At 34.8% G+C, this 23,707-nt stretch overlaps 1 long non-coding RNA gene and 2 pseudogenes across 1 annotated transcript in view; 1 reads left to right on the top strand and 2 right to left on the bottom strand.

The window, feature by feature from the left end:
* Nucleotides 1–6,061: 6,061 nt before the first annotated feature.
* On the bottom strand, nucleotides 6,062–6,504 carry LOC121036490 (60S ribosomal protein L26-like; annotated as a pseudogene).
* Nucleotides 6,505–15,696: 9,192 nt separating this feature from the next.
* On the top strand, nucleotides 15,697–17,032 carry LOC121036489 (mothers against decapentaplegic homolog 2-like; annotated as a pseudogene).
* A 5,779-nt stretch (nucleotides 17,033–22,811) lies between these two features.
* Nucleotides 22,812–23,707, bottom strand: part of LOC121036094 (uncharacterized) — an 11,000-nt gene continuing 10,104 nt past the window's right edge. The window contains exon 3 of the long non-coding RNA XR_005793233.1: nucleotides 22,812–22,954. This is a non-coding gene — a long non-coding RNA (uncharacterized LOC121036094). The remainder of the gene's footprint in view (nucleotides 22,955–23,707) is intronic.

The following is a 23,707-nucleotide window of genomic DNA, read 5'->3' as shown; positions in this document are numbered from 1 at the left end:
ACCGACTGCGCCACCCAGGCGTCCCAGCAATTTTTAACTATGAAGTAAAGTTAACAGCATTTAACTTCATGGTGTTAAGTAAAATTAACAATATTTAGCAGTAAATTTAACAATATTTAACAATATATATACTATTTATTTATATACTGTAATGTAGTATTACTTTACCTGGAAATAAGACCTAAACCTTCATTCCTGAAGGGTATGGGCTATTAGTAGTTCTGCCTGAATTGGGTTGCTTTATTTTTCCATTGATTTTAATCATAGGGCATAATGATACTAAGAGACAGCCTAAGGGATCTCCTGTACTTCTATATACTCTTCCTTACCTCCAATGTGGAGTTGCAATCCATTTTTTTCCAGAGTTGTTCAGTATCACACACCCCAGCCAGCTTAGTAACTCTCTTCTTTGCCTGTTGATTCAGAATTATGAGGAACCCAAAGTGACCAGGTAGCAGTCTTAACTTCCAGTCCAATGGAATTATTATTATGTCTTGCTAGAAGTATCCCTCCATTTGGAACTAAGACCTCTAGGCCATCAGAATGTAAAATCATGAAATCAGGAAACAAATTTTTTCCTAGGGGTTTCTTATGGTAATATAAGTGGTGTCATTCCCATTTCTACCTCTTTATTCCTGGATCCATGAATCTTGTATATTGGAGAAAGAGCACCATTTATTAGAGCTTATTCAGAGCATTTACCATCTCCTAGAGAACCTTGGCCCAACCTTGCAAGATATTGCAACCTAGTTGGCACTATAATTGGACCTTCTAAGGGCCATTACACAATTTTATCAAGCCAGCTGCTTCAGGATGGTGGGGAACATAAGACCAGTTAATTTCATGAGCATGGGTCCATGGCAGTACTACTGCATTTGCTGTCAACAGTTTCTTGATCAGAAGCAATGCTAGGTGGAATACGATAATAATTGATAAGACATTCTATAAATCCACAGATAGCAGGTTTTGTAGAAGCATTGCATGCGGGAAATGCAAATCTGTATCAAAAATGTGTTTATTCCAGTAAGAACAAAATGCTGCCCCTTTCATGATGGAAGCAATCCAGTGTAATCAACCTGCTTAGCTTCTCAAATCTGTAAATCTGTAGCTTTATGTCTCTTGCCAAAAATAGGAAGTTCTCAGGCATTATTTTTTCAAATACATTTATTTATTTTTTTATCTCCACCGTCTTTTTTCTCTTTCTGGAACTAATGGCATGAATGTTATACATTTTTTTGTTATGATCGCATAGGTTTCTAGTCTACTTTTTACGTTTGATTTTCTCTCTTGCTCACATTGATTAGTATCTATTTATCTATATTCTCATTTATTGATTACTTCTTTTTATTTCTTTGCTGAAGCTTTCTATTTTTATATTTGTTTCAAAGATATTCATAATTAGTCATGGAAACACTTTTATTGTGGCTGCTTTAAAATAATGGTCACATAAATCTGCCATTAGTGTCATTTTGATGATGGCATCTATTAATTCTCTTTTTGCATTCATTTTGAGATCTTCCTGTTTCTTCATATAACAGGTTATTTTTTACTGAAACCCAAGACAATTTCGGGGCGCCTGGGTGGCGCAGTCGGTTAAGCGTCCGACTTCAGCCAGGTCACGATCTCGCGGTCCTTGAGTTCGAGCCCCGCGTCAGGCTCTGGGCTGATGGCTCGGAGCCTGGAGCCTGTTTCCTATTCTGTGTCTCCCTCTCTCTCTGCCCCTCCCCCGTTCATGCTCTCTCTCTGTCCCAAAAATAAATAAACGTTGAAAAAAAAAATTAAAAAAAAAAAAGTGTAGGGCCATCTGGGTGACTCAGGTCATGATCTCACAATTTGTGAGTTTAAGCCCTGTGTTGGGCTCTTTGGTGAAAGTTCAGAGCCTGGAGCCTGCTTCAGATTCTGTGTCTCCTTCTCTCTTTGCCCCTCCTCTGCTCATGGTCCCTGTCTGTCTCTCTCTCTCTCTCTCTCTCTGTCTCAAAATAAGTAAGCATTATTTATTTATTTATTTTTCTAAAGTGTAAATGCCATGGGGGACAAAGATCTGTTTAAAAGAGATAAAAGGGGGAGGGTGTCGCAAGAGCATCAAAGTGATTGTTAAGTGTTGCTGTACTGGATAGGCATAGAATTTGGAGAATGAAGTTTTAATGGTTTTACATCTTGGAATCATTTATAAAGTATTGGGTCATGATCTTGAGGTTTGTGGGTTTGAGCCCTGCATCGGGCTCTGTGCTGACAGCTTGAAGCCTGGAGCCTGCTTCGGGTTCTGTGTCTCCCTCTCTCTTGCCCCTCCTCCGCTTGTGCTGTCTCTCTCTGTCTCTCAAAAATAAATAAATGTAAAAAAAATTTATAAAAAAAATATTTTTCTGTTAAATAATCTCTATTCTCCAACATGGTGCTCAAACTCATGACCCTGAGATCAAGTCACATGCTCTACCAACTGAGCCAGCTAGGCATCCCTTAAATTTTGACATTTTACATAGCAAGTGTATTCGTTCCATTTTTCTCTTGGTCTATGACCTGAAGTCTCAATAGGCATTTAGATGCCCATTTTTTTTTCTAAAAGAACAAAGTTTAAAATGATCATCTCCATTGTATGCATAATATCTGCTAAGTAGTTTGTGCTCAAGGTATATGCTAGGAAAAATACAGATGAGAACATTACATTCTTATTGTTTTATCCCATTACTACTACACTCATCCATTTCTTAATTGATTGTATTTCTATTGAAAACATTTTAATGTCTTTCCATTACCTTTAGAACATAATTTAAATTCATACATTTGTTATTCCAGGACTTCCATTATGTTAAAATATATCTTCTGATTTTACTTTCATTGATTAGCTATTTGTAATAATCATGATGATGATGGTGATAGTAATAATAATGATGTCTAGGCATATATAACATTTGCCAGACATTATTCTGAGCCTTTTACATGTATTAAAATTTTAATTTTAATTTAATCCTTATTTAAATTAAATTACATTTAATCTTTATTTAATTTGTCCCTATTCAAAGAGGCAGATACAGTTATATTCACCACTTTATACAAGAGGCAACTGGAGCAGAGATTACCTAAATAACTTGCTCAAACTTACAGAGATTGTTGAAGAAGGTATAAAGAAAATGTGGCCACCAGGAAACCTGCAAGCTGGACCCTTGCAATTGGGAGGTTGTCTAGCCCCTCTTGTATCCTTGGGATGTGTCATCAGCTTGCCTTCCCCACTCCCCGAAGCTGCTCCATGCATACATTTTAAGATAGAAATGTGGTGTTGACGCTATCTGGACTGGGTACATGATTGAACCCAGTTAAGGCCTCTCTGTAAATGTTTAAGATTCGGATGAGTGGGTGTGGAGATCTACTGGTCTTGTGGCCACCTGACTTAGCCTCATAAGTAAGTTCCCTTGCTTATTAAACCTGCTACCTACTAACATGAAGTGGACTGCCTTTTTCCGTGGTATGTCTTTGCCTTCCAAGTATGGGGGGCTAGTTTCAGACTACACCAGGGAGTGCCAGAGGAGGTTTTAATCTAACAGAGAAGTTAGATGAGCTGGATTTGAAGAGAGCATCTCTCTCCAGAATCTGTGCCATTACCCTCTACATTCAAGTGCCTCTCTAAACTAAACAGTTGCTGTATATTATCAGTATGTCGAAATTCACTGTTTATTAAAAATCATATATTCTCAATATTTAATGTTTTAAAGTGAAAAATCCTATGGGATTGTTAAAAGTCTTGTAAAGTTTCCTCTTTTCCGCAAAACCTTCCATGGTCTAAGTTTGATGTATTCTGTCCTCCCCAGTGATCATGTATCTATTTTTACCTTAGAGGACATAGTGCTTTCTGGCTTGGATCATAGAGATTTATAAAAATATTCAATAGATTGTAATGTTTTTGAAGGTTAGAATGTCATTTATGCATTAATTTTCTTAACCTTACACAGCTAGTAGTTACTAATTCTCCATTCATATCCCAAATCTCCTTTCTTTATCTTCATTGGTGGGTTAACACATTACTGTCATTAAATTTTACTTCTATCATTAATATTCTATTTTTCCTTTATTATATATTTTTATATTCTATAAACTACAATATTATCTAAGTAAAACTTTTTAATGTTTATTTATTTTTGTGACAGAAAGAGAGCGATAGAAAGAGAGGGAGAAAGACAGAGCACTAGCAGGGGGAGGGGCAGAGAGAGAGGGAGACACAGAATCTGAAACAACCAAGTTCCAGGCTCTGAGCTGTCAGCACAGAACCTGAAGCAAGGCTCGAACCTATGAACTGTGAAATCATGACCTGAGCCGAGGTTGGACGCTTAGTTGACTGAGCCACCCAGATGCCCCTAAGTGCAATTCTTAATGTTGGTAAGAATGCAACTAATTGTATGATGGGGCTATAAATTGGTTAACAGTTACTAAGAAATTGTTTTAGTAATATGCATAGAGCCCCCTAATGTGTTATATCCATTACACTTCTAATTTTAAATTTTGGTAATGTTACTAACCCTATTCTGGAACATTATCACAAAGAAATGAGAAAAACAGGAGTTTATATATAGAAATATAAATGCAGTATTATTTCTAATAGTGGAAAATTGAAAACAATCAGAATATTAAGCAAAAAATAAATGTTACTCCTTTTGCCATTAAAAACATTGCTAACAACGATCATTGATATCATGCAAAACTTAACTATACTTTATAAATAAAGTTATGCAAGACATTTATCACAGGCATTCAATATTTTTTCATCACAAAAATATTTTTAGAACAATTATTAAATTCAAAACCATTAGTAAATTGTGTTTTCATCAGGATTATAGCTTTTAAGTTGAATCTTGATTTAATTTTCTCCAGATGAGATGAATTGCTTTTCCATGTATATGCATGTTATAGTACGTATTGAAAATTTTAAAATATCTATTAATCCTCTCTTAAACAATATCTGTGATACTGTGGCTGGGGGAAGAATTGATGTTTTTATTGATACCTTCAGTTCCAAGTAAGAATTGGTCAGACAAAAGTTATTGAATGAATAGATTTTAAATGAAATTCACCTAGTTATTTGCTAATGGACATCAGTAAGGAGATATCTATGGGCTGCCTCAGCCTTCTGGAAACTGTTAAACTTTTCTTATGATAACTAATCTAATAATGACCAACAATAGAATGGAAGATTTCATCACAACCTAATAACGAAAACTTTCGTTTTCACAACATTCATTTTGCTCAGCTCACACTTATCAAAGGGCAACCATCAGATGTCTGCATATCTCAATATTTTCTTAACCTAACAGTAATACAAAATGCAGGCCAAAGTAAAATGTAGGTCACAGTTGATGCCTCTAAACATGTCTTGGCACAAATATTAGAAAAATATCTACTTTAAAATCATGAGAAGAAAATTAAGCAGAAACATGTTCATCATTTCAATAAACATTATTCAGATGTTTGTTCTTATTTTTTTTTGTACATGAAAAGGACAGAAATGTATTTGCTTATAATAAACTTTGCTCTGTCCCCAACTACTTTCTCAAAGGCCTTTTATGAAATTTATTCCATTTCTTCTTTGAAATTTGATACAGTTTATAACCATCTGGGGATATTTTCTTTGTGAGAATAATTTGATTATGAGTTCTTTTTAAAGAATATATAGCTATTCAGATGTCTACTTTTTTAATTTTGGTAAGCTGTGTTTGTAGGAATTGTCTGTTCTATTCAAGTTATTGAACTTATTTTGCAAATAGGTGTTCATAATATTTTTCACTTTATCTTTTTTTTTCATTCTGACAGTTTTTTTTTAAATTTTTTTAACGTTTATTTATTTTTGAGACCGAGAGAGACAGAGCATGAACGGGGGAGGGGCAGAGAGAGAGGGAGACACAGAATCCGAAGCAGGCTCCAGTCTCTGAGCCATCAGCCCAGAGCCCTACGCGGGGCTGGAACTCACAGACCGCGAGATCGTGACCTGAGTTGAAGTCGGATGCTTAACCGACTGAGCCACCCAGGTGCCCCTAATTCTAACAGTTTTTTATTTAAAGTCATATATAAGATGACTTTATTCCTGCATCTTCTCAATTGTTGCTTCCTTATATTTGCCCTTTTCCTTTCCCACTTGGTGAGATTTGCCTTTACGTTCAAGGATCTTTTTGCAGTTAGTTTTAGTCTAGTGATAACCACCTTGCTAGGGTGAATGCCCACATGGACATTTGTGCCATCTACCGTCTCTCGCTGCACTTGTTCAATGTAGATGATGTATTTCTTCCTGCACACCTGGACTAATTGCCAATTTGTGTGTTTTCACAAAACTTGTATATCATCATTCTTTCAAATGGGCATGGGTAGAACATTGTACTTCTGTATCAGCTCTTTGCAAAGAGCAGAAAACATAATCTTGCTGCAAATGTAGGAAGGTGAATTTAAATGCCTGTTACAGTTCTTGCTTGAGTCAGAAGTCACAAAGGGATTGAAATTTATTTTGGCTGCCAGTGCTTCCTTCATCCATGGCCGCAAAAGAAAAGAGCTCACTTTATCCTTTTAATGTCTGTGAGATCTATGGTAATATCTATCCTCTCTTACATTTCCTATTTTCCTTTTTCTCTGTTTCTTTTTTTGCTTAGTCTCTAAGGGATTATTTAACTTCATTAAACTTTTCAAAGTACTACAATTTTTATTCTACATTTTCTCCAATACTTGTTATGGTCAGTCTTTTTAATTTAGCCATAGTAGTGAGTGTTAATAACTAATTACATTCAACATTTTTATATGTTTGATTGCAATCCATATTCTTATAACAGCAAGTAATGTTTAATGAGAAGATAGCAGCACTACACGAGCATTTTGATTTAATTATAAGAAATTATTTATGAAAAACTGAAAGGACAGAAATTAAATACAGAAATAGTGGTTTTTAAAAATTCTCAACAACTGGGGCATCTTGGTGGCTCAGTTGGTTGAGCCTTCGAAACGGGCTCAGGTCATGATCTCACAGTGAGGATCATGAGTTCGAGCCCAGGCATCTGGCTTGCTGCTGTCAGCACAGAGCCCACTTTGGATCCTCTGTCCTCCTCTCTCTCCACTCCTCCCGGACTGGCACTCTCTCTCTCTCTCTCTCTGTCTGTTTGTCTCAAAAATAACAAATAAACATTAAAAAATTCTCAATAACAAAAACAATGAAATGTATTACTTAGAGAGAGGGAGAGAGAGAAAAAGATGGAGAGAAAAACAGAGAGAAAGTCTGGATATGTAATATATTTATTGATTTAAGCGCTAAAGGGAGGCTACCTAAATTACCTTGATATGTTATATTTGTATATGTATATGCTAAGATATATTTTAGTAATAATTTTATACATTTGCATGACTAATTTACTATTTTTTATCTTCTTCCCAGAGTATTTCACATGTGAAACCTTGACTATAATGAGACTCTGCCCACCCTGTATTTTTCACTTCGTTTTCAGGTAGTTTCTTGTATATATCTTTTTCTTTATAAACTACTTACCTAAACCCTAAATTAATTTATTTCTAAAATATTAGACTTTTTACAACTGAAGTAAATTTCAGATGATTGTTAACTTAAGAATGGTAGTTTTTATTATTTTTTGTACAAGATGTTAATGTTAATTATCATATGTATTTTTCCATAGACCAAGATTGATTTCAACCAGCTACTTTTCAAATTTTACCTTAAAACAGGCCTTTTTGGGAACACTGACAATTGCATTCCCTGTGGAGGTGAGGTAAGTCTCAGGAATTCATAAAATACGGCTTCATATCTGAACTGTGCTTTTCAGCCATTTGAAGAAGATGAGCAACTGATGGGCCATGTGCCTTGTTGATAGCAGGCCTCAGTTGGTTTCCTGTTGTTCCCCACCAAGTTCGTAAATCTCATTTATTCTGAAGGACTGTGGAGAGGGATTAAGCCTTCCTGAGAGCAGCAGTGTTGTAAATCAGAGGGCAAAACTAGAAAAATTATCTGTTCTTGCATTATTGGTGCTTGATATTTCCTGGAATATTGACTCAAATTTATTGACTAATGACTGTCTTCTTATGCCTTTAGTTCTTATGCCTTCCTAATACATTTTCTCACTGTTCACTGTTTAGTTTCCAGGCTGTCCAGTGACTTAATTAAATCTTGGATAATACTTTATTTTCTCCTTCCTCTAAAATGTAATTGTACGTTGGTATTAATAGCTCATCTGTTACCCTCTGAAGCAACACAGAATAAACCTAAGCTCTTACTCATGTGGAACATCTTAAATGGTATCAATGCAATGATCAAGTTGCCCTCTAGGTCTTATTTTCAGACTAAATGCAACCTGTTTCTTCAACTTTTCTTAACTAGACATAATTTCCTACAATTGAGGTCACCTTTGCTGAGAGTATTCTACTTGGTCACTGTTTCTCCCCAAGTATGTGTGGAGGGTTTCCTTTTCTCCACATCCTCACCAATATTTGTTATCTCATGCCTTTTTGATGACGCCACCTCAGTAGGTGTGAGGTAATGTCTCACTGTGGTTTTGATTTGCATTTCTCTGAACATTAATTGAACATATTTTCAATGTGCTGTCAGCCATTTGTATGTCTGTTTTGAGAAAATGTCTATTCAATTCCTCTGCCCAGTTTTTAATCAGAATGTTGGTTTTTATTGTTGTTGAGGTTGATTTGTATGAATTCATTATATATTTTGGATATTAACCCTTTATCAGATATATTATTTGCAAAGATTTTTCCTATGTCCTAGGTTCCTTTTTATTTTGTTTATTCTTTCTTTTGCTTTGTAGAAGTATTTTAGTTTGATGTGTCCTGCTTATTGATTTTTGCTTCTGTTGCTTGTGCTTTTGGTGTCATGTGAAAAAAATCATTGCCAAGACCAGTATAAAGGAAATTTTTCCCTGTTTTTCTTAAATTTCTAGGAACTGTGTGGTTTCAGGTTTTATGGTTAAGTGTTTAATCAATTTTGGATTGATTTTTTGAGTGGTGTAAAATAGGAGTCCAGTATCATTTTTCTGTATGTGGATATCCAGTTTTCCCATTTATTGATGAGCCTATCCTTTCCCATTGAATACTCTTGGCTTCCTTCTCAAATATTAGTTCACTGTATATGCAAGGGTTTATTTCTGGGGTTTGTGTTCTATTCCCTTAATCTATGTGTCCATTTGTATGCCAGTCCCATACTGTTTTGATTACTATAATTTGGTGGCATAGTTTGATATAAGGAAGGAAGTGTGATGCCTCCAGCTTTGGTCTTTTGTGGTTCCTTTTAGTGGACTGTTGGTGGGAATCTGAATTAGTGCAACCACTGTGGAAAATAGTATGGAGGCTCCTCAAAACATTAAAAATAGGACTACCATCAATATTACACTTCTTTTATATATCCAAAGGAAATGAAAACAGAATCTTGAAGACATTGACACACATGTTTATTACACCATTATCATAATAGCCAAGATATGGAAACAACCTAAGTGTTAAATAATGGATAAATGAATACAGATGTAGTACACACACACACACACACACACACACACACACACACACACAGGAATATTATTTAGCCATGATAAAAAAGGAAATTCTCCCATTTGCAAGAACATGGATGGAATTTGAAAACATTATGTTAAATTAAATAAATCAGAAAAAGGACAAATGTTATATGATATCACTTTTGTGTTAGAATCTTTAAACAAGCTGAACTTGGGGTGCCTGGGTGGCGCAGTCGGTTAAGCGTCCGACTTCAGCCAGGTCACAATCTCGCGGTCCGGGAGTTCGAGCCCCGCGTCAGGCTCTGGGCTGATGGCTCAGAGCCTGGAGCCTGTTTCCGATTCTGTGTCTCCCTCTCTCTCTGCCCCTCCCCCGTTCATGCTCTGTCTCTCTCTGTCCGAAAAATAAATAAACGTTGAAAAAAAAAAATTAAAAAAAAATAAAAAAGCTGAACTCACAGAAACAGAGAATAGAATGGTGTTTACCACAGGCTGGGGGAGCATGGTGAAAAAAATGGGGAGATGTTGGTCAAAGGGTACAGACTTCCAGTTATAAAAGAATAAGTTTGAGGGATATAATGCACATCATGGTGATTATGGTTAACAATACTGAATTAAGGGCACCTGGGTGACTCAGTCGGTTGAGCATCTTACTCTTGGTTTTGGCTCAGGTCATGATCCCAGGGTTGTGGAACTGAGCTCTGCATTGGGCTCCATGCCAAACATGGAACCTGCTTGGGATTCACTCTCTCCCTCTGCCCCTCTCCCCAACTCATGCTCTCTCTCAAAAAAAAAAAAAAATAAAAAAAAGAAAAAAACCCCACAATACAGGATTATATACTTGAAAGTTGCTGAAAGAGTAGATCTTAAACATTATCACACACACAAAAAAAAAGAAAGAAAGAAAGAAATGGTAATTACGTGATGAGATGATGAGATGGACGTGTTAGCTAAAGGTAAGGTAATAATCAGTATGCAATATGTAAATGTATCAAATCAACAAGCTTTACATCACTTACACAATATATGCCAATTATACCTGAAATGAAGCTGAGGGAAAATTATATCTGAACTACTCAATAAATATTTCAGATAAATTCTCAAAATATCAGGTTAAAAAGAATAGATATGGAGATATAGCCCCATCAAGCAGTCAACCTTTTAGAATTAAACAATCAAAAAAGACACTTAAGGACTGGCACATTTGAAGAGCTTACTGATTCTTAAAAACATTACATTTCTGAGAAAGGAAACTTCAATAGGATTATCAGTATCTGGAAATGTACTATTAAGAGTGTAGGAGATGAACTAGAACTTGAAATATGAGTAGGTTTTAATGACTTAAAGTGCTATTTAGTAACAAGGACATTTATTTCAAATAAAATCATCCTACTCAATGTCCCTTCTGCTTGATGTGTGTACAAGTGAAAAGTGGTGAGGAGAGCATGGATTGGCATGTGGCAGCACAGCAGGTGCTAAACAAACACAACACACTGTGCTCTTGCACCAAATATCACAAAAAAACACCTTCTCCTACTTTCCATATGCACAGAAAAATAATAAATTATGGATTATTTTCCTATACAGTATAATAAATGAAGTCCCACACTTTAAGACTATCCGGGTATATGTATATACACATTCATACCTTCTTGTATAAGTTTATATTTTTAGTAAAATCATCAGTGTGGAATTTCACAGGCTTGTATGAAATTTTATAGTGGGTTTTATAGTAGTTAAGTAATTAGTCAAGTAAATCTTCCTCGAAATTATCTACACTATAAAGTTTCCTGTGGTATAAAAGATAAAATATGTCAGTGATACTTGAATTTTCAAAGAATAGATGCATCATATACAATATATACAAATGCTAGCACTTTACTAAAAAAAAAAAATCTGAACCCAAGGAAACCTAATGACAAAATGTAAAAATAGTTTTCATTATTCTAGAATTAGGACGAAAGTGTCAGAGACATAACATTAGCTAAGTGATAAGGATACTCAGGCTTATTATTAGGAAAAACTTGTAAAGCAAAGAATATGCTACATATAATACCAACAGTCATCTTTTGTCTATAGAGATGCCAAGTAATGTCTCATAAGCTTGAATTATTTGCACAGAAACTGTCAGAACAAACCAAGAAAATTCCTTAAATTATTTTTATGAATTAATGTTGGAGTTTATTTTGTTTAAGATACTGCTTGTAGCACATTGGGAATTTCATATCTTTGGAATGTAAAGAAGCCTCTGTCATTTTACTCCTGCTACTTCATGTGTGCACACATTTCTACAAAGAAGGTGCCAAAATCTAGTCAAATGGTTGAAAATGATGAGCAAGAGTGAAAGTACATGATCTTCGTCCCAAAGAGAGTTAAGTCTCTTTCGCACTGACATTTAGGCAATATGAACTTCAGTATACTCCATGGGGAAAAAAATGACAATTTCTTGATTGATGAGGAGTTGGTGAGGTAGAAATAACTGTGGCAAGCTCTGGCCAATAATCCCTATATATTTCTTTCACAGTTAATAAAAATTTAAAACCGGAGGTGTTGTAGTAAAGTAATTGTAGCATGGTTCTTGGATGATGAGAAGAACATTAGTGAACATCCATTAATATGTGTTTTCTTGGCAAATTTTTAAATAATACTTTTAATATATATATGTTTGCTGATAAGAAAAACACAAAATTTCTTCATCCTTTAAGAGTTTATGTATTGACTTCCCCCCCTACCATGCAGTAGTTAAATTTTAATGATCTAAGTTATTTGTTAGTGATATTTTCACTAAATTAAATCTATCCATAATTATTTTTTTTTCAGTTGAATTGTTCTGATATTTCAAATTTCCCCCTTTAAGATTTTAGCCAAGTATATTTGATGTATTTCACTGTATTTCACTTCTTTATTTCTTAAACAACAGGAACTAATGAGAAATTAAAAGCAGCTGTAAACACTCAGATTCAATAATTTTCTCAGTCATGATTTTGGTGCAGTTAAAACTGACAAATAGTTTATTATATGTTGTCAACATTATGGTAGAATGTTCAAATTGTTGAATATGAATTTAGGAATATTCCCCAACTTACATTTCTGTTATTTTCTAAAAGCTGACACAGAGAAGTTTAGCACTTTGAAATGCAGATTTTTAAAATTCCTCCTATTAACAATGCCACAAAAGGTGATTGTTGAAACAAGTTGAATACTATTTACCATGATGTTATAGAAGACTATTATTGACTGTAACATTTCCATTATTATTAACCACAGCTCATAAACTGGTTCCTCTAGAAAGTATATTCAGAATTCTATCAGAGAAGGCAGGTCTTTTTTCCCCCAACTAAGCAATGGGAATGAGAACTCGGGTTGTTCGGCAGTAGGGAAGGGATTCCAGAATGATCTTCCCTAAGGTGACATCTTTAGGTGAACAGAGATTGGGCCTGCTGGAAGCTGATATAGCTTATTTATTAATTATACTTGCAAAAACAAAAATAAATCTCTAAATGAGAATTCTTTTTTTTAAAGTTTATTTATTTTGGGGGGCGGGGTGCAAGCTGGAGTGGGGAGGGCAGAGCGACACACAGAGAGACAATCCTAAGCAGGCTCTGCACTGTCAGCACAGAGACTGATGTAGGGCTTGATCTCACAAACTGCAACATCATGACCTGAGCCGAAATCAAGATTTGGACACAACCGGTTGAGCCACCCAGGTGCCCCTCTAAATGAGAATTCTTAAATGTTACTGTAAATTGACATCTCCTGCTGCTTTCTGGCTACCTGGAACCTCACAGATGGGTCAGCCTTTTAGAGAGAGTGCGTCACATTCTAAGATATTTACTCCAACTTACTATAATAAGACCTGGCATTCTTCCAGAGAAGATGCTTTAGGATAATTTTTTGAGAAGAGATCGGTAAAAGAAATTTACAAAAATATTTGAAAGCTAATAGTATAATCTTTTATTTCACACACTTTAGTCTATATCTGAATGATAATTTCACAGTGGAGTTTGTACTTCTAAAAGGACTTTTGTGAACAACACTAAAAAAATTGCACCATTAACATATGTAGCTTAGTTATATAAAAGGGACATTCTAATCCTAAAGTAATATAGAGCGATGCCTTATAAAATAAAGAGTAAGGAAAAATTCAGTATTATTATTTTAATGGTAATTGATAAAAATCTGTATCTCTTGAAAGCTAATGCCTGTAGTTATAGATTAGCATGGTAGTTTGGTTATCTTGAGTAAGAGTACAAACAATTATAAAAATGGTTGAAATAAAACTGCTATATGTTTATTTTTTGAACAAGATGATGGAATTGATAAAGATAAAAACTAATTTCGTATAATATATCTATAGCATGTAAACATAACTGACATTAAGTATTTAGTTTTTTGGATAACTCTTCTGTAGTTACATAGAATTTCACCATATCCTCCAGCTTTTTGTATGTGTGTGGGGAAAGTAACATCTGTTGCTTCATTTAATAATCATTTTGAGTTTATTCATAAATTAACTTATTGTGTGTATATCTGTTAATGTATAGTAATTTAGCATACACTTTAAAAACTACTTTCCTAGATAATTATGAGTAAGAAACATTTCTTGTTTTCATATACTACTTATGAAATAAGAGTTAATATTTCTATAGTACTTAACAGTCTCCCAACACTGTTCTGTGTGCTTTAACATAGATATATGCAATCTTTACAGCAATCCTGTGTGATAAATTCTATTACTATCTCCATTTAATAAATGAGAAGACTGAGGTATGGTGTTTAAGTAACTGGCCAAGATTACACAGCTAGTAAATGTAGAGAGCGTATTATGTAATTTATTTATTTTTACCAAAGATACTTTCCAATTTTTAGGTATAGGAAACTATTCAGGATTCTTTTGAAGTCATCTACCTTAAGAAGGCAGTCTATCTTGAGGCATGATCTTCTTAAATACCTAAACACAAAGAAAACAAATAGGCAATCACAGTGTTTTTTTGGTATTATATGGTAAATTACATAAGAGGTCAGTCAAGTAAATAATATATACGGTAATTTGGTAAGAATGGCATTGCTGAGTATTTTCAAGGAGGAGGAATTACACAATTTGAATAAAGTGCAGACAATGGATTGTCAGGCAACAATGATAATTTGCAGAAATTCAGAGGCAAATTAATGATAGCAAGATGAAATTAGTGGCAAGTAGCAAGAGAAAAATTAGGGAGTATTTCGAAAGTGAAATCCACTTGTGGTTTGTTAGGTATCGGCATGAAGTAGAAAATGGGCCACTGAATAATGACACATAGGCTTCTGGGCTAGGCACTAGGGTAGTTCCTATAGACAATCATTTATTTAGACAAAGTGAAAGGTAAAAGCACCAGCACTGGCAAATTTGGTTGGAGGATAAATGACTTCAGGTACTGACAAACTGATTTGAGTTATAATGTGGGAGATTTTGTATATGTGAAAGCATGGAGACAAGTTGGATTCTGCTATAAATATTATACTGTTTTTAGATTTTCAATTCAATTTTTTAAAAATCTGAATTCAAATCAAAGTATTATGTAGAGTTATTTTACAGAAGTTCTTATGATTTATGTGACAAAATGGTGGTTTATTGATTATGTACGTCAAAACAGTATGCTTTTTATAATCTTTAAAAATGAATGTGTAATGTATGACATTTTAAAAACTAAACTTTACACCAGGGCTTCTGTGAAACCTTCTTTGGCCAAAGTTTGTCCAGTCCTCAAGGTACTCCATGGGGCAGCCCCCATGCTTCCCCAAGGGGTAAACAAGTGTCTTCTCCTGGCTTGACTACAGAGGGTGCACCAGGGCAGTGGTCCTCAATAGGCCTTATCCAATGATGAGACAAGAGACAATGGAAGGGGCCCTGGGCTGAGACACTGAGGCATGGTGGTCAGCAATGCTTCAGGTTAGATAAAGAAGATATTTTCTGGGACACCTGGGTGGCTCAGTCGGTTGAGCGTCCAACTTCGGTTCAGGTCATGATATCACGCTCTGTGAGTTCGAGCCCCGCGTTGGGCTCTGTGATGACAGCTCAGAGCCTGGAGCCTGTTTCCAATTCTGTGTCTCCTTTGCTCTCTGACCCTCCCCCGTTCATTCTCTGTCTCTCTCTGTCTCAAAAATAAATAAACATTAAAAAAAAAAAGAAGATATTTTCTTAGTGTGGATTGCTGCCTTTGGTAAGAAAATGGCCATCATGTCATTCACTCCACCAGTTGTGAAGAGACTGCTGGGACAGAAGAAATCATCTGGTGAATCTAGAGGAGCTGGTGGAGGAGAGCAGAATGGACAGGAAGAATAGTGGTTGAGGAATTAGTTAAAAGTTTGAAGAAGAAACTAAAGAAAACAGGACAATTAGATGAACTTGACAAAGGCATCACTACTCAAAATTGTAACGCTAAACATGTTACCATACCAAGCCCTCACTCTGAAATTTGGAGACTAAGTACACCATATGTGATAGATCAGTGGGATACAACGGCCTTTACAGCTGCTTTGAGCAAACAGGGCCTCTCAATGGTCATCTTCAAGTATCTCATTGGAAAGGACTGCCATATTTTATATGTTGCTGATTATGGTTCTGGCCTGATATTCACAGTCATCGTGGACTCAAAGCAATGTAAACTGAAAATGTGCTTTTAGTCTTTAAAAGGATGAAGTATGTTTAACTTCACTACTACCATACATTGGAAACACAAGTGTTGCCTTTGGTATTGAAATAACATAACTGCCACCTCTAGATAATTATACCTATTCCTTTCCAGAAAACACTAATTTCCTAGTGGGAATTGAGCCATAGAGTAATTATATCCTAAAAACTTCATCCTCTGGATGTATCAGTGAAGATGGAAGAACAGGTGATCAACAATGGAACACATGTATGGATATAGGATCTACAGCAAAAAAAAAAAAAAAAAAAATCCTACACTCTTTGCCTGTTAATCATAGCTGGATTTGCATCCAGTTACTCAGAACCTGCATTTTGGTGTTCAGTATCATGTTATGAATTAAACCAGAGGGTTGAAGAGAACTTCCATACATCATAGCTCTCACTCGCTGTAGATGGCTTCACAGATCCATCAAATCAAGAAAGGTTCTGCATAGGGTTACTCTCCAATGTCAATCAAAAAGCTACATAGGAATGACAGAAAGACATATAGGAAGAGGAGTGTGCTTATATAACATAGGTGGGAAGTTTTTGCCGAGTGCCTAAGTGATAGTGCAGTCTTTGTGCAGAGCCTCAAGGGTAGTCAGATATAGAGCTGGCACCCTGCAGCAAGAGTGTAAAATTCCACCAGGCTGCAATTTGAAGATCTTCACCAACCAGGAATTTACTTCTCTTCTTACTCAGTGTGCTAATCAGTTTTGAAGTTGTGTATCAGCTGACTAGAATATGTACCATGAGTTTTGTGAAAGGGTGGGAAGCAGAATACAGAAGGCAGATGGTAAAGACTGCTCACTGGATTGAACTTCCTCTGAATGGACCTGTACAGTGGTTGGACAAAGTATTACCTCACATGTGATCCCTTCAGTGGGAGGCTCAAGCATGTCATAAAGTTTCATCACCAATCAAGCCCTATCAAAAGGCTTAATGTAACAACGCTTTTGACATAGTATTTGTATGTGGTGCCCATGGAGTGTTTACTGTCCAAAAGTTTAATAAACAAACACTTAAAGTCTCATTAATTGAAGCATCTTGTAGAGTAGGTTTTCTGTGTTTGAATATTAGATAGGAAAATTAGTATCTAGAAATACCCTCCCATACAGGAAGAAGAGAAGATTTTAAAGACATACTGATGCTGTCTTAGGCATAAAACTGAGTCCCAAAGGTTTACTAATAACAGTAGTAGTTATATATACAAGTAATGTATCATGATTCAGTATCAACGTATTTGTACTGTTGATACACATTTCTAATTTACATAACTTAGGTATGTGTATGCGCTGTTTCTTAATCATACGTTCATAAAGTTACAATTATTTAATCTGTTATTTCCACTTACCCATTATTTTTGTCTTTTTAAATATATAATATATATTAAGACTTTCATGGCATTTAGAAACAGATTTTCTTCTAGAAAAACTAATTTTTCTGCCTTTTGCAAAAAAATGAACTTTTGGGAGGGGAATAGAGGAGAGGAGAGGAGAGGAGAGGAGAGGAGAGGAAAGAAATTTGCAACAAGAGATTTCTATCAGTCTTCAAAAAAGCAAAAATACTTTAATCTGTTTACTGTGTTAAGCAGTCACACATGTAGAAAATAATAATGCAAATAAATTAATATATTACCAAATAAATGAAATTCAAATTAGAAATTAGAAAATAAAGTATTTTGCCTGGCTGTCTTACTAATTACTTGCTGCTAATAAGAATTTTCCTTACTATTGAAGTCTGCCTGACTTTGCCTGTAGAGAGTTTATACAAATTAATACATTTGTGACCTTTCCATCTAAAAAATATAAAAATCTCTGAGATGACAAACATGCTGTTTCCACTTAAATTTCTTCTCATAGTTTTAAAATTATGTACTTTTCTGATACTTACAATGAGACATATTTAAGAGCATCAACTGTGGCCTACATTTTACTTTGGCCTGTAGTTTGTATTTACTGTTATTGTAAGAAACTGTTGAGAGATATACATATCTGATAGTTGCCCTTTGATAACTGTGAGCAGAATGAATTTTCTGAAAGGAAGGGAAACTAATAGACTGTGATTAAATCTTTCATTCTATTATTGGGTGGTTATTAGATTAGTTATCATGAGAAATGTTTAACACTTTGCACAAGCCTGAGGCAGCTCATAGATATCTTTTATTGAAGTCCTGTAGCATATATCTAAATTAATTTTATTCAAAATCTATCCATTCACCACCTTTTGTATGCCCAGTTTTTACCAGGAGCTGAAAATACCTTTGAAAAAGAATGATTCTCTCAATACCACTGTGTGGTTTAAGAGATAAATTTTCAACACAATACCTTAAAAAAAAATATATATATATATGTTTTTGGCTTAATAATCAGAAATTATAGGGTGCCTCAGTGGCTCAGTCAGTAGAGCATCTGACTCTTGATTTCAGCTGAGGTCTTGATCTTACAGTGTGAGATAAAGCTCTGCGTTGGGCTCCGTTCTGGGCTTGGAGCCTGCTTAAGATTCTCTCTCTTCCTCTCCTTCTGCCCCTCCCTGCTCACAAGCATGTGCATGTGCATGTGCATGTGCATGTGCTCACTCTCTCTCTCTCTCAAAAAAAATAATAATCAGAATTTATAGTTTTAGAGTTTAGACAAAGAATTGGAATACATTACGAGTTCTAAGTAATAATTATCCCTCTGAGATTTATATGAGACACCTATGAAAAATAAATATATTTTTAATAGAGGTTCAATGCATCAAATAGACAATATAAGATATGTGATATTTACCATGAATATGTTAATAAAAATGAGGAAGTTGATTAATGACATTATAAACATGACCTTAATAAAGGTAATATTAAATAAAATATCCACATAGTTGGATTTCATTAGCTTGCTGAAAGAAATTCTCTTGTGTACTGTAGAAAAATGTTGCAAAAAATTGGAAACCTTTGAATGATGCATTATGTGCTGCCGATAATTTAAAATTTTAGTGGTGATAAGAGAGTATAATCTGATTTGTGTGTTTGGTCAGATCACTCTATTGATCTTGTACATGATACCATTCCATTTGGAAGATGAAATTGAAATGAATATCCAAAATGATGCATTTTATTGTCAGTGCAAGTAATCATTAAGGCTAAACATCACAATGCTAGCAGCTACTATATCCTAATAACTGTACTGAAAATATTGAAAGGAAATTCTACATTACCACATTCTATATATTATCTAGAACAAGCAAAATATTTTATTTATGCATGTTTATAACATAATACAAATAGGCATGTTTCTTCACTGGAACATGGAGTTTGCCATGGTTAGTTTGGCATACTAAGCTTATTTAAAGGTATATTTACTTTTTAATTTCAACTCATAAAGCCAAAGCCCACATTTATATAAGGCATTGCAAATTGTGCTTACACAGTTTAGCTACTTTTCACTATGCTTTTCCTTACTTTGTCATTCTTATACCTATGTTGACATAAAGTAAGGGCATATATTTGTCCCTTACAACTTATTAATAAGAATGTTATTCATGATTAAGGAAAATGATAATTTCCTAAGACATGAAATTGCAGCATGCTTACTTGTTACTATATTTTAGGCTATATTCTTCTTATAAATATCTTGCATGTATGATGGGGGGGGACAAATTGTAACAATAGCTTTGAGTATGTATTTCCTTACCAAATATATTTTGCATTTTCAAGCACAGAAATATATGCAGGATATTTTGAAATCATGTAACTATAATTTGAAAGGGAGTGTAAGTTTGCCATTTAAAGAGGTAGCATATTTGGTTAAGATGGTTTGGTTAAGAATGTGCAACTAGATATAATTTTTTGTGTGTCTGTCATTTAGTTCTACTACTATTTCCTTTATTTTTTTTTAATTTTTTTTTCAACGTTTTTTATTTATTTTTGGGACAGAGAGAGAGCATGAACGGGGGAGGGGCAGAGAGAGAGGGAGACACAGAATCGGAAACAGGCTCCAGTCTCCGAGCCATCAGCCCAGAGCCTGACGCGGGGCTCGAACTCACGGACCGCGAGATCGTGACCTGGCTGAAGTCGGATGCTTAACCGACTGCGCCACCCAGGCGCCCCTGTCATTTAGTTCTATTACTATTTCCTTTAATAAAAATCTGAAAATGTACTTTACTTCTGTACCTTACATATTTTTATGATTACAAAGAGCCCAACCAAGATGAATTGTAGCTGTGAACTAGTGTTGTTAAAGAATTAACCTTACCCAAAGAGAGGTTGTCCTTTGCCTTAATTTTCTGAAAAGTAATCTCTAATGCTTGGGACATCCTGCCTGATAAAATGTCTTTATTGGCCAGGGGTCCTTGGAACATGCCTTATAGTCTAGGCTGACAGTCATTTATGGTGACAGCTTTGGACCTATGGAGAATTTAGAGGCCTATGTCAGCCACATGGCCAGTCAGGCTTGACACATGACCAAACCCCAATTAAATTCTGGACACCAGACCTTGGATGACTTTCCTTTTTGGTCAGATTACACATATATTATTACACCTCAATCCTGGGAGCTGTTAGTATTGTTCATAACTCCACTGCAACAGTACTACTAGAAGCTTCAAATTTGGAAATTCCCTAGATTCTATCCTATGAACTTCTTCCTGTAGGTGATAATAATCTGTATCTTTTTTCTTTATCAAATAGTAGCTATGAGGATAATAGCGTTTGGTGAGTTTTGTGAATCTGAATGAAGGTGGTTTGGGGGACCCCTAGACTTATGGTTATGTATGAGAAATGAAAATGGCTTGGGGACTTACAAACTTTACACAACTAAATATCTCTTTAAAATTTGGCTTTGGAGTAGAGTAGGAGTTAGTAACAGATTTCTAGGACGGTTAGTGTGGGTCTGGGCATATAAAGAAGCTGCCAAAATCTTGTGAAAATTACCTAATTTAATGTTTTATAGCACTTAGAATAGTTCTTAAAGCAGATTAAGCACTACATAAATATTATCTCTTGTCTTCATTTTTGACATAAATAAAGTCTTTTAAGTATGACTTTAATATAGCAAGTACTAGTTAAAGAAGTGTGTACAGTCAGTCACTGTTAAGATCTTAATTGATTTTTGTTGATTTTGGTCAACTGCCATAGGGCCTCTACTCATCTGTCTCCTCCATTCACTCTCTAAATGGAGGGATTGAATTTACAGTTCAAGGTTCTTTGTTCTAGAATCACCTTTCCTGTTGATGTGATGACATTTCTGTTCTTGAACTTAACATCCATAGATCTGAGTAAATCTATTTTTCTGGATATTTTCCTGAGGTAATCAGCCAAACATAAGTTTCTTCAACTAGGACAGTTATTTTCTGTCCAACTTTTGAACATTCTCAGAAACTTTGTATTTTTTATTCATATAAAATGATATGTTGATTTTTTTGTTATCTGTGTATAATAGATGCATTGGATCTTCTCTCTCATATTAATATCTTTAACTACTTGATAATCTTTACATGATGGTTAAATTCAGTACCTATAAATCTGATGATGCCTTCTGAATTATTATTTATATAATGCCTTATATATGGTTTACTTTGATTTATTTGAAACAATTCTTTGCATATTTTTGTCTTTTAATGATAATGCACATTAGCTTTTTCTTTAGGAAAACACATTTTTACTGTTTTTATAAATCTTTAATATATATTTACAATATAACCACAATTTTTATTTTCAATTTTTAAAGTGAATTCATTCAGACAACAGAAAAGTGACAAGCATTAGTACATTTCCTGACTGCTTGCCAGTTTATTTTTTAAATTTAATTAGTTAATTAATTAATTAATTTTTTAATCTACATCGAAGTTAGCACATAGTCCAATAATTATTTCAAGAGTAGATTCCGATAATGCCCGCCCCCCCCACCATGTGTAACATCCAGTACTCATCCCAACAAGTGTCTTCCTTAATGCCCCTTACCCATTTAGCCCATCCCCCACCCAGCCACAACCCCTCCAGCAACCCTCAGTTTGTTTTCTGTATTTAAATCTTTTGTTTTGTCCCCCTCCACATCTTCTTTATCCACTCATCTATCGATGGATATTTGGGCTCTTTCTATACTTTGGCTATTGTCAGTAGAGCTGCTATAAACATTGGGGTGAGTGTGCCCATTTGAACAGCACACCTGTATCCCTTGGATAAATACCTAGAAGTGCTATTGCTGGGTCATAGAGTAGTTCTATTTTTAATTTTTTGAGGAAACTCCATACTGTTTTCCAGAGTGGCTGCACCAGTTTGCATTCCCACCAGCAGTGCCAAAGAGATCCTCTTTCTCCGCATCCTTGCCAACATCTGTTGTTGCCAGAGTTGTTAATGTTAGCCATTCTGACAGGTGTGAGGTGGTATCTCCTTGTGGTTTTGATTTGTATTTCCCTGATGATGAGTGATGTTGACCATTTTTTCATGTATCTGTTTGCCATCTGGATGTCTTCTTTGGAAAAGTATGCATTCATGTCTTTTGCCCATTTCTTCACTGACTATTTGTGTTTTGGGTGTTGAGTTTGATAAGTTCTTTATAGATTTTTGATACTAATCCTTTATCTGTTATGTCATTTGCAAAGACTTGTCCTATTCTGTTGGTTGCCTGTTAGTTTTGCTGATTATTTCCTTAGCTGTGAAGGTTTTTATCTTGATGAGGTCTCAAGACCTAAACATAAGACAGGAAGCCATCAAAATCCTAAAGGAGAAAGCAGATAAAAACTTCTTTGACCTCAGCCCCAGCAACATCTTATTCAACTCGTCTCTGGAGGCAGGGCAAGCAAAAGCAAAAATGAACTATGGGGCCAATTTATTTTAAAGTGTATTGTTTCTTCCTTAAGCAACAATTAGCCCATAAAGATTTCACTAGACTAATTTTCAGTTATTACTATTTCATTTAATATCAGTGATCATTTTGTTTTCATATTTGAAAAAAATATTTCTAATATCTTTTGTATTCTACATCAGATAATGGCTTTTCTTAGGGAGGCATATTCCTTAGATATGTTGTTTATGAATTATCTGAAAATGATTGTCAAAAATCATTTGTAGTCTGAATCTTTTGAGCTCATTTATAAAAATATTTTGCTATATTTTTCAATTGTCTTTATTCTAGATCTGGAGTTGTCAAACGTTTCCTTTAAAGATAACCAGATAATAATATTTTAGGCATCTGGTTCTTCTAGTCTATGTTATAACTACTTAACTCTCGCATTGTAGTACAAAAGTTGGCATGGAAAATATGAAAATAAAAGGATGTAGCTGTAACCTAATAAAACTTATTTTAAAAAAAGATGGCCAGCCCATGAGCCATAGTTTACTGGCCTCTGCTGTAGATTCATTATAGATATAGATATAGATATAGATATTGATAGATATAGATTCATTATATATATATATATCAGCAAACAGATTGAAGTTATGGCAAAGTAGAAAACACTAAAATAAACTTAACTGTTTTTTTTTTTTTTTCTTTTTTTTTTTTTTTTTTTTTAAAGGTTTTTTTTTTTTTTGGAAGAGGGAGAGACAGAATTAACGGGGGGGGGGCAG

This window comes from Herpailurus yagouaroundi, unplaced genomic scaffold (genome assembly GCF_014898765.1).
Source record: "Herpailurus yagouaroundi ecotype Mexico unplaced genomic scaffold, PumYag 162, whole genome shotgun sequence".
In the NCBI taxonomy this organism is placed as follows: domain Eukaryota; kingdom Metazoa; phylum Chordata; class Mammalia; order Carnivora; family Felidae; genus Herpailurus; species Herpailurus yagouaroundi.
This window is presented reverse-complemented; position numbering and strand designations above follow the sequence as displayed.